The 12,741-nt window shown below is 36.7% G+C and overlaps 1 protein-coding gene across 1 annotated transcript in view; it reads left to right on the forward strand.

Annotated features, from left to right (window-relative positions):
- LOC117335705 (protein cycle-like) overlaps nucleotides 1–12,741 on the forward strand; it is a 120,073-nt gene that overhangs the window by 63,618 nt on the left and 43,714 nt on the right. The gene's annotated exons all lie outside the window — the stretch shown is intronic.

Below are 12,741 nucleotides of genomic sequence, written 5' to 3' on the forward strand. Positions count from 1 at the left end.
CTGTCCCATGACGAGCCCCTTATCTGGAAGACACATTCCCCTGAATCCTAATTTGTTCTTCTTGATCCTTCCTCCTCAGTTCTAATTCTTTCTTCATGTTTAGTTATGATTATGTCATTGTTGATGGGCATAGTAACTTGTATTTTTCATGCCTCTGAAGTTCTTTCATATCCTTGAACTTTCTTTAGTCTTCCATGGTATTAAAAATGGCAAGGATTGGCTTAATATTTTTTCTTTATCTTACGGAACATTTCCAAGTAAGTTGATATCTCAGGTAACCTTGCTATTTCTTCTTTGACGATGTCCCTGACTTATTTTTCTTCACACTTCTCTGTGAGTTCTTCTATTTGTTTCTTATTCTTTCTTCATACTTCTTCATAATCTCTCCACATTTTTGTTCTATCTTAAAATGTGTCTTTACATGCATTGACCCAGCACAATACACAGAACCACATTGAGTCAGAGTTTGACAGGATATTACACACATTATCTCCCTTGTCAAGATACTTAGTACAGAAATGCTTGTGGCATCTTTCACATTCTATGATTTTGTTGTTGGAGTTTTGGAAGGCATTTTAACACAGCTTACAAGTCCATAGTTCCTCTTCCATTGGTGTTTTGAAAGGACCATTCTTGCTTTTCATGTTATCTTTGGGCCTTTTGGAGGATCTGTATCAAGTTTTCCTGGCAGTTGCTAAGTCCTGGTCCGGTTTGTTTACAACTGACCTCACTGCGGTATCAATAATTTTGCTTGGACCAAAAGACTGAAATAATGTTACCGAGGTAGAAGAGGCACTAAGAAGACATTCCCTTAGTAAAAAAAATTTGAACAGAATAACAATAAACTGCTATTAACAACATAGGAAAATTAATTGGCTTCATCAAAACTCAGAACAATTACAATTGTTGCCATTGACACCGAAAGTCTGAATCCATGACCTTATATGTAAAATTATAGCAAAATGCGTTACTTCATTTCTTCATTTTCTTTATATATTGTGCATGTGTTATTATTAAAAAAATCATGCGCATTGAAAATGAAAATGAATAAATAAATAAATGCTCACTTCACTTTAATTGTTTCGAGCGTTTATGTCTTGACTATAATACACACCAATACAACAGCCTATTGGGGACTGAGTTCTTTAATTCTGCCTTGAGGGGTAAACTTTATCTCCAGCTCTGACATTACAGGCCAAGCTTACTAGTAAACATATCTTCCATATGAAATCAGTGACTGTGGAACTTATATAGCTATGCATTGAATGCATCAATAAAAATATTCTGCGTGTCATGAGTATGATAAACTATATGTCAATCTCTGTCATATGAGTGAGATGTACATCTGATATAAAACAGGAAACAGTTTAGTTTTCTATTTGTTTTCATTTTTATACAAAGAGAGGGAAAAAATGTGTCAAAATACCATGGGAATCAGTAGCTTAATTACGAGGTTGACATCGCAACAGTGGTTGGGCTAGAATTGAATTAAGTTTGTTTTTGTTCTTGCCTGTGATGTTTTGCTAACAAAAGTTACGTCAAATATGTATTTAATTAAAAAATGCAAGTAATGATGGAAAGATGTAGCAAAATATATACTCATTTTACCTTCATTTGCATCTCCAATAATAATTCAAAAGCGTCCTGCTGCTTATTCAATCATGAAATGTTACATCGATCAATATAAGCAGTGACGATATTACTTTTTATCAAATTGATAATTTCTGATCGTTCACTGATAAAAATGTAATAAATTGCCTCTTGATGAAGCCAACTGTATTTGTTACATTACAATACAGTTAATCAGTGATGGGCTTATGGTGCTGTATTACTGTGTGCATTGATTTCCCAGTTTGCCTTGGTTACAGTCAAGAATAAGAGGATTACTTTCTTCCACTGCAAGTACTCAGATTGACGTTATAATAGGATTTTTTAAGCATAACACATTCTTATATTACGGTCATTCCAATTGTTTCGTGCTTCTGTCCTACAAAATACTGTTTAGTTCCTTTGAAAATAGAGGAGTTGCTGTCTCTGAGATTATGGGTGTGTGTACATATTTACTTACACTTGAACTGATCCACCTATCAACGGTCATAGCTATTGTATCTAGTAGGGTTGACATTTAACATTATAGTTTGAACACCTATCGTGATATGATAAATACTAAGTTTATATCATTAGGTTCCCACATCATTCTGTGGTTACTCAGGAAGGTGTGCAGTTTAAATTGACTTTAATATTGAATTCATTATTCGGAAATATGTTCTCCCATATATATTAATGTTATTTTTTTTTTTTTGCAAAACAGGTATTTCATTATTTTGAGATTCTGACACTTTTATCCATGGGTCTGTAGTACATCCTTAAAAAGTTTTTCTTAGTGCTGTCTGTAAGAAAGTACTAGAGGAACTTCTTTAGGTCATTTGTCCACCATGCACATACATGCCATACCTCCCGGCGTGAGACAAAATCTCCCTTATTTTCAAGTCATTTATTTCCTCCCAGGAGGAAAGCCCAAATTCCCGTATTTTGTAATTCCCTCCGGTATTTTTGCCGACGCCATTTTTGTTTACAATTCAGTAGATTCTCGCGAGATTTAATGAGATTTGGCTAAATTTAGCGATCACAGTGATCACTCAATCAAAATGGCGCCTGTTGGACACGGCTAATGTTTGCGCTAGAATATCTATCTCCATGAAATAAAGGCAAGTCGCTTACAAACAACATTAACCCTCTTTGCTAACAGACTTGAATTATTGTTTGTTTTCTTTTAGGACCATACTTTGATGATGGTAATTGATACAGAGCCTGGTCAGACGCAAAATCACACGTTTTTCATATTTATGTGTATCGTGGATCAGTGACAGCATGATGAAATCCGATATTTTCTTTCAGAAAACTATCAAAATTAGCACATCTGTTGGTCGTAGTGGTCAATTATGATGTTTACAATGACTGTACTGGCCATGACAGAGATAATATACAAAATCTAGAATGATCGTGATAAGATTTACTGCAGTCTCCTAATATGAACATACACTTGCACACTTGGAATATTTTTATATCTAAATGGTCCAACATAAGGGATCCCACAGGACATTTATGGTGATTTTTACAACTGATGTGTTCCCTCAGAGTGGATCAAGCTTTCTAATTTTAAGAAAATCTAAACTGATAAATGATTAACTTGCTTGTCTTAATCTTTAGCTACATGAAATTATAATATACTCTTTTTAAATGCTGTTATGTAATATGCATTAAAGCTGTGAAACTTTCTGTGTTACATAAAAAAATCTAAAAATAATTTCACATCATCAGAATCTGATCATATACTTATTGCATTTTTTACCTTATACAACTTTTTGTTGTTTGCATATACAATATGATTAATATCCAAAATAAATATAAATATTCTTTATCACTTTTAAAATTAGTTGGTTGCTTTAAAATTGAGTAAAAATGTTGATATTCATGTCGCGCACAAATCTCCCTTATTTCAGGCAAAACTCCCTTAAAATAATCATCAATCTCCCTTATTGGTCTCCTGAAAGTGTGGCATGTATGCATGCATAAACTTTCACTTATTGAACTTCAGCTCACAATTGCTTGAAATGATCCTGAGATTGTCCTCAGATCAAGTGTTGTTATTTCTCAGGTTGGTCGGAATTCCAAGATGGCTTCTACCATCTTGAAAAACATGGATAAATAGATTTTTAGGTCATCTGACCTGAAGGGTCAGGATGACCTATAGCCGTCATGCTCAGTCTTTTGTCGTCTGCAGTGCGCCGTTAAACTTTTACTTTCAGAATGCTACTCATCCTTACTCACACAGCAGATTACTACCAAATTTTGTGTGAAAATTAATTTGGGAAGGGTAATCATATTTTTAGCCCACCATTATCAGATAGTATACTATTTAAATTGCCCTGCATCCATGCTCTGTGGTCTGTAGTCCATCTGTCCCTCTGTAAAAAATTCTTATTATCGCTATTTCTCAAAAATGTGTTTAAGAGATCTTTCTCTTCCTAGTTATCCAAATTGCAATTTGGGAGTGATCGGAAAACGACGTGGCCGGCAGGTGGTCATCTTGGATTTAAACAATCAAAGTTTGTTATCATTTTTAACGTCAGGATGCCTTTGGCACCTGCCGTTATAGCCGTGGTGGGTAAATTTTGTTAGTCACACTTTTGTTTCCGGCTAACAACTTCTCTTTTCTGTAATACAAACGATATACATCCGCAGCCTGATATAGTTCCTATTTTGTTTCAGGGTGCCAAGGTCAAGGTCAAGGTCACCGTTGCTATTTATATAAAATCTTTGTCAGCACTCTTGCAACTTCATTTCTGAACGGATCCTGACCAAACTTCATATATGGGTCCAGCATGGGAATACCTCGAATGAGATCGTGTTTCAGGGTGCCAAGGTCAAGGTTAAGGTCACCGTTACTATTTATAGAAAATCTTTGTCAGCACTCTTGCGACTTCATTTCTGAACGGATCCTGACCATACTTCATATATGGGTCCAGCATGGGAATACCTCGAACGAGTTCGTGTTTTAGGGCGCCAAGGTCAAGGCCAATGTCACCCTTACTATTTATAGAAAATCTTTGTCAGCACTGTAATGCGACTTCATTTTTGAACGGATCCTGACCAAACTTCATATATGGGTCAAGCATGGCAATACCTCAAACAAGTTCGTGTTTCAGGGCGCCAAGGTTAAGGTCAAGGTCACCGTTACTATTTATAGAAAATCTTTGTCAGCGTTGTTGCGACTTCATTTTTGAATGGATCCTGACCAAACTTCATATATTGGTCCAGCATGGCAATACCTCGAACGCGTCACCGCTCTTGCGACTTCATTTTTAAACGGGTTCTGACCAAACTTCATATATGGGTCCAGCATGGGAATACCTTGAACGTGTCATATTTATCTGGCAATGAGTCCATGCCTGATAATAAGCCCATCCATATCTATTGCAGTTCAGTGCAAATGACAACTGATGTTATTTCAATGTCCTGCAATAACCCAACCCCCCATTTTGCGTCAGAGTTCATGTGTTAGCACGCGAGGGGATTTGTATCGTTTGCGATGCCTTGTTTAAAATGTAAATATGAGTGTTTGGTGTTCTAGACTATTTTAGAAAATAAATATAAACATTTTCCTCATCTATATATGCAATTTTGTTGGCGTAGGATTACGTAGTTTTGTCTCAATCCTGCCTTGAAAGCGAGAGAAAAAAAAATCAGTTTGATCGTCTTGGAAATTTACATGCGTCCACAGAGAAACTATCCACATGTCTTAGATACATATGTTCATCCTGAGTTCATATGTAGGAACATTTCATATAAGCCTAAAACCAACCGTGTTTACGTAGTCAAATGTTTGCAATTCTATAAATAGGTTTGCAGCCAAACACTTCAGCTGTCACGTGACTGATCACGTGATCATCACTTATCGGCCAAAATGGCGGTTATGTCTAATGCGACCGTTCGCATTTTCACATTTATTTGTATGTCGCTAGAAAACGCAAGAAATATCAACAGGAATTGAAGGCAAGTTGTAACAAACTACATTGCCGTTTTTCCTGAGGATTTTAATTAAATAAGATTATTATTTGTTTATTTGAAAAGAATCGAATGATATGTACTGGGGTCTTGTTTGTCAAAACTGTAGGCCTAATGTCTCGTCGGACAGCACGACCGCAGTTTGCTATTGGAGGTAAAATATTTGCATTTTCGAAGTTTCTAGAGGTCATAAAATAGATGTTTGTTAGGCCTAATTAACATCTTATAATATAATTTATAAATAAAAAAAAACCTTTTAATAGACCGATTTGTCCTTCAGGTGATTTTTTTCAAAGTTTACAAGCAGCTTTACTGATTCAGAAGTATATCAATAATCTTCCACAAACATTAAAGAAATAGGTCAGGGAAAGAACTATACTCAACTATTGGAAAGTTTTCAGCAGATAAATATGTTATATGTTTTCTTAAATATATATATAGAATAGGAATAACCAGATTAAGACATTTCATCTGATACAAATGTAGCTGTCTAACTATAAAATCCAATTTTAAATTTCTTATTTTATGCCCTCAGACCCTGACGTTTCTCAGGGCCTTTGGCTCTTTGATTCTCAGAAAGGACTAAAGGGATCTTTCTCAAATTTCAATTGTCATCCTTGGTCCCTTGTTATGCATATCGCATTTTGGTACCAATCTGAAAACAACATGGCAAACATTCAGCCATCTTGGATTTTGACAATTGAAGTTTTTTACAGCTAGATCCCAAAAAGTACTGAAGGGATTTTTTTCAAATTTCTTATGTAGGTTTCCCTTGGTCCCTATTTATTTATATTGCATTTTGGGACCGATCAGAGAAAACATGGCTGACAGGTGGCCATCTTGTATTTCGGCAATTGAAGATTCTTACTGTTAGTTCTCAAATTTAGGTACTAAATAGCTATTACAGGTCTTTCTCAACATCGAATATAGAGGTTGCCCTTGGTCCCTAGTTGTGCATGCAAGTCTGATTGAAGGAAATGGATGACAAAGAGTATGGCCATCTTGAATTATGAAAATTGCAGGTTACTCCTGCTTTTTAGTGTTATGTAAAGCTATTGAATGTTTTTAAGGAAGAGTGAAAGAAGGGAAAAGAAGAGAAAAGATCAGTCTTTCATTTGACTGAAAGAGATCACTGATGGGATCACTTGTATATAAATGAGGCTGGTCCAACCAATAGGGACAGAGGGGCAGGGCCTTATAAGGGGAACTTGGGTGAAATTTTGCTTTAAAACCCTACTCCTTCTTAGCCCTTAGGTGGACTACATCCAAACTAGGTGTGAAACGTCCTTGTTTGGAGGGCACTGATTGATCACCAGGTTGGCCGATAGGTGCCATCTAAGATTTTGTGTGTTGAAATTTGCCTGCATTATTCCTCTTTTTTACACATGGTGCCTAGTTAGGTATTTAACACTTTTTTTGGGCTGATTGGAAACCAAAATGACCATCAAACAGTTAGTAATGTTGATATCATGTAGGAATAAAAAACCAGCTTGACTCGAGTAAATTTAAATGAAACCTTTGGTTTTCTAGTATTCTAAGCTTAAACAAATACCCTAATAATATACATATTTAAGTGCTTCATTTCCAGTTGGACAGAACATCATTCATTGCTTGTTTAGAAACAAATGTATGTTATACACCAATAAACTAGTCTTTTTTTTTTTTTTTTTTGTAATTTATATTTTATTCAATTAAACATAAATTATCAACAAACACAAGACATCTACATTTTATGGTCATTCACACCTTTCAGCACTGATGTGTATTTCTATTATAATTTACTACGCACAAGCTTACACACACACATACACACCCATTCTCGCCCCCCAGAGTCTGCTAAGCTACGCAAGCTACGCTATACCACCGTACTGACCGAGTGACATATGAAACAAAGGGAAGTAACTCTGATGAATGAGAATGACACACCCCACGCAAACACCTTCCCACACACATGAATGTTCTAGTACATATACATACATGCACACAATACTATACACATATACATGTTCATACGTACTACATATAGTCATATACTAACTATTGCATATGACAATGAGCACACATGCTTTACTACACATACATGTACTATTTTGATATCCATCCATTGGCATGTACACACAGCACTTACATGAAAACATATCCACATACCGCACCTACTACAACTCAAATATACCCATACAAGTGCACACATACTACACATGTTGTATATATTATTGTATACATACATATATAAGAAAATGCATATTAAACACACATTCTGTTTCTATTATCCTGCTATTCATCCATGTACAGACAAACAGACAGACATACACACAGACAGACAGATACATAAACCAACACCAACCTACTTAGACAGAAAGATACAGACAGACTAAACAGAGACACAGACATATACAGAAAGACTGACAGACATACACACAGACAGACAGATACATAGACTAACAACACCAACCTACTTAGACAAAAAGACACAGACAGACTAAACAGAGACACAGACATATACAGAAAGACTGACAGACATATACAGACAAACAGATACATAGACTAACACCAACCTACTTAGACCGAAAGACACAGACAGACTAAACAGAGACACAGACATACAGCCAGTATTGACATACATAAATAGAAAGATAAATAGACAAAAAAGGGAGAGAAAGGGGATGGAAAAATCACAATATATTATCAGAGCAACAAAGCAAAATTATTGACCAGTTTAGTAATAAACTAGTCTTTATTTTGTAAAGTTGAAGCAACTTTATTTCCCATGCTACAAATATCGGCTCAGCTACTACTTTGATCATATAACAAATGGTTGGAGCAGAGTGGGAACCAGACCAATATCGGGAGGGTTTTGGGCACCTATCATGGAGACAGTTTTATGAAGTTCCACTGTTTGATAGTGGGTATACATAACTTTGATGATTCTAGTTCTAAATCTAAAAATAAGCACTCATTCTTGAATGTATATCAACAATCATGTAACCATCTATTATTGCTTTATTTTAAATTTCACCTTTAACATGTCATTGTTTTCTATTTCTAAAAATCTGTCTAATGCCTCCTTCAGTACTTCCCTTACTTTGATTTAGTTTTATTTAAGTATTATGTATTGAATAAGTGGGCTATTGTACCTCTGCGTAATGATATGAAAATTTCTTTCAACCTTTTCTAGTTTCCTTATAGTCACCTCCTGTAAGTTAACGCTTTAGACCCTGTTAACTAACACTTAAGGCTCTGTTAACACAGTGCTAACATGCAAACCGTTGACGGTTCGGGCCGTGTATCACCTGGCACCACCCGACAACTCGGTGACCCATTTGTCGAACATCGTTGTGCAATACAAAAGACAGGGGGCGGGACCACGATACCAATTACCGCAGCTCATTATAACACACGAGCGAATCAGCGCTCTCGGATTGACAAGCCACGTGCGACAGAAATAACAGACAACATGAGATTGATACAATGTTCAATTATATACAGGATTTTATTAGACTTCTCTTTTAAATTCCACTGTGTCTATGATATATATATAGTACTAAATTAGAAATGTAAACAGTAGTCACTATACATATCCACATTTTTTCAAATAGTTTTTCGCAGGCATGATTGGGAATGGCAGTAATTGCCAATGTCGTTGTGAGTTCAGTAAAGTTATATGTTAACGTAGCATTTTCCCGTAGGCCGTTTCTCATGAGGTGAAAAATGTACTCGGCAGCGTTCAGTTCCGGACTGTACGGGGGCTGAAATAACAATTCCACGCCATGTTGACCAAGAAGATTACGTAGTAATTGTTCTCCGACCCTGTGATGATGAAAGCCGCATTTATCAAGAATAATACAGTCATCCCTAGCAATAATCGGATTTCTAAATTCATTCCGTTGTTGTAAAAGTTGGTCAAAAAAGTTGATCATTTCTAGGGCATTTGACGGCCCCTGAATAATATCAAAGAAGTCCACCCCAAAAAAACCCACAACACAAGTTAACTGTCAACGTACTATTGCTTGCATATCTCTGAACCTCGACGGCTGGTGTACCTACAAAACTATGTCCGTAATTCCTGTTTCGTGCAGTTTAAATAACGGAAGATTCGTCGAAAAAATGAAGCTGCTCCGGTCGGTAGTGCATTGCCGCGGCAATGAATTGGTCAGTTTTCTGAATAACATTATCTGTAAGCGATTCCGCTGGAGTACAGTGGACCCTCGATAATCCGAACACCTTCGTTCCCAGCCCAAACCGTCCGGATAACGAGTTTTCCGGACTGCCGAATTTCGTCTACCAGGTCAAAAAAAATTGTCGTGTAAGAGTTATCTCCCTTGATTATACACAATCCGGGACGTTTCATAAACACGTCTAATTGTCAGTCTTTTTAACAATAAATATACTTATGTTTCTGATATGATTCTTGTTTTGTTTTATTTTGTAGAAACTAGAAAATAAACTATGTTTTTAAAAGAACATGTAAAGTGAAAGTTGTTTTATTTATAGCGGGAATATGTGACCTACAAACAACACACATGTGTCACGTCCCGGATGTTCACAAACTAGTAGAAATTACAAACGTTAAATACATGTACCTTAAATAAAAGACCCGGATTTTACAACTTACCAACAGTCCATGTTTTTGCGTTTTTTTTTTACCGTAAGTTAAAACCCTAAAATGAAAGGCCCGCTATGTACAATGTACGTTTTTTACGTAAATCAGAAACCTGAAATGAAAGACCCGCGGTCTGTACAACTTACCATCAGTCCATGTTTTTTATGATTTTTACGTAAGTTAAAAATCTTAAATAATTAATTAATGTGGTGAATTGTAACTCACTTTGCTGTACCAGAAACCCCTAGTTACCTATTTAAAAGTACGCGACACCAGCGAGAACTACCCAAGCTGTCCGATAATTATTAAACCCGTATTCACTTAACAATGTGACGCTTAATTAAGTAGATCAGAGGTATCAGACGACTATTAACTAATTTGTGTGTAATCAACCCAGTTCTTGTGATCACTGCTTAATACGTAAATGTGTACAGTATGTAATTAATAACATGCATCTTTCAATGAGTCGTCGTTTCCCGTAACGGTGTTAGGCCTACAAGCCGATATCCGTGTTTACCCAATACAAGTGTTAATGATGTTAATCACCGATCATAAATTTGAGATTGATTAATTATCGTATCACGTACTGTATGTTAGAGCATGAATTCTTGCTATAAAAACAGAGCTACATTGTAACACAGATATTAGGACCGAGACCACAATTAGCTTCGCTATATGTTTCATTGTAACATTAAAATTCATAATAAATTCCCAACATCTCATATGCAACTTTCCATCTCACCTGGCCAAGACCAACATCTGAGAAGCAAAATATAAAAGTTTCAACCCAGCATGTTCGGCATTTTCTGGAGATAGCTGTCAAAATGTGTCACCAACGTGGATTATATACATCCGGGTCAGGGGTAGAGGTCAAATCAGGACTCATCACACAGGGTCCTGGAGCACATAATAAATGATCAATATTATTATTTTACATCACAAAACCTAGATTGACATCTCTGCTATAAATCCACATTAAATTCATCAACAGAAATCAAGTTCAAAGAGGCATTTGATTGGTTTTCCTGAAATACATACATTTTTGAGGGGACTTCATTCGTGGGGCCTGAACCCAGAAGTACTTAATTGTGGTCTCAGTCCAGGTAAACACCCGGGGCTATGACCTGGCAGCGGTCGCTATGACTACGCACTGTGTCAAGTGATACTCTGTACAGCTGTCGACACGGGTGACTTGTCCCGACATTTTTCTCTCCTCGTGGTGAAAAAATTGTCCGGATTATTGCGGGAAATTTACTATTAAAAAGTACGTTCCGTTCCCAAAATGGGCTTCCGGAATCGGAATCCGAATTTCCGGACTGGTGAGTACAAATAACGTTACGGAAATCCGTTCCCGTGCTATTCCGTCCGGACTGTGAGTTTTCCGGACTATCGGCGTCCGGATTATCGCGGGTCCACTGTACACTGAATTCGTTTACGTGACATTCCTAAATCGTCCCGGATAGCCTTATTTATTAAATTTACTGACGGAACAGTATCGTCAGTACACACGTGTTCATTGAGTAGTTTAGTCCTGATCTCTCTAGCATATATACTTGGCGGTATATATATGTTTGATATTAAATAAAATGGAGAACGTTGTCGGTAAGTTTTTTCTGTACATCATGATTTCTTGGTGTTTTCACGGAAGTAGAATTTTTTACAATTTTCCTACAGCCTTCTTTGGTTAAACGGCACTTCCTACTAATTTTACCGTAGGATAATCCATCAGAAAAAAAAGGTCCAAAACCGTAAGCCGTAAACTTTCATTTGCTGGTTTTCCAGGATGATAAAGTCGCCCCAACTTATTCTTCTCCATTATTGCACACAACCGGAGACAAACCTGACTTCAAGTGAAAAGGCACTGGTTAGCATGCCAAATTATGAGAAAACACCGAATGCATTTGACAGGACCTCGGTTCATCAAAGAAGCAGCGATACAAGTTACAAAATTGTATAACAGTCAGCTCCGTCACACAGTGTAAAACATCTAGGGTAGGATTTATATATTATTATTATCACGGAAACGTGTTCAATACATAGGAATATGAAGTGGATTACATGTAAATGGAATAATTTTAACATTTAATGATCTTCTGTCAAGGTAACATGTCAAGTCCCTGCGATACTAGGGTTTTCAAAAACATTCATTTAATGAGAGGATGGGTAATGAATGCTCTGCCTCCGAGTAATTTGATTGGCCGGATACATTTCAAGAAGGCCGGACCATTCAGTCACTCCCGTCGATTTGAGAGCGCTGATTCGCAGGTGTATCATAATGAGCTGCGGTAATTGGTATCGTGGTCCCGCCCACGGTCTTTTGTATTGCACAACGATGTTCGACAAATGGGTCACCGAGTCGTCGGGTGGTGCCAGGTAATACACAGCCTGAACCTTCAACGGTTTGCATGTTAGCACTGTAAGGCCCTGTTAACACTTTAGGCTCTATTAACACTTTAGGCCCTGTTATCACTTTAAGGCTCATCACCATAACTGATGTGTCCTAGAAGGTAACACAGCTGTATGATGCATTTTAATTCATTTTGGCTCTACTGTATCTAACTATCAATTTGTGT

This window comes from Pecten maximus, chromosome 10, assembly GCF_902652985.1.
Source record: "Pecten maximus chromosome 10, xPecMax1.1, whole genome shotgun sequence".
Taxonomy (NCBI): Eukaryota; Metazoa; Mollusca; class Bivalvia; order Pectinida; family Pectinidae; genus Pecten; species Pecten maximus.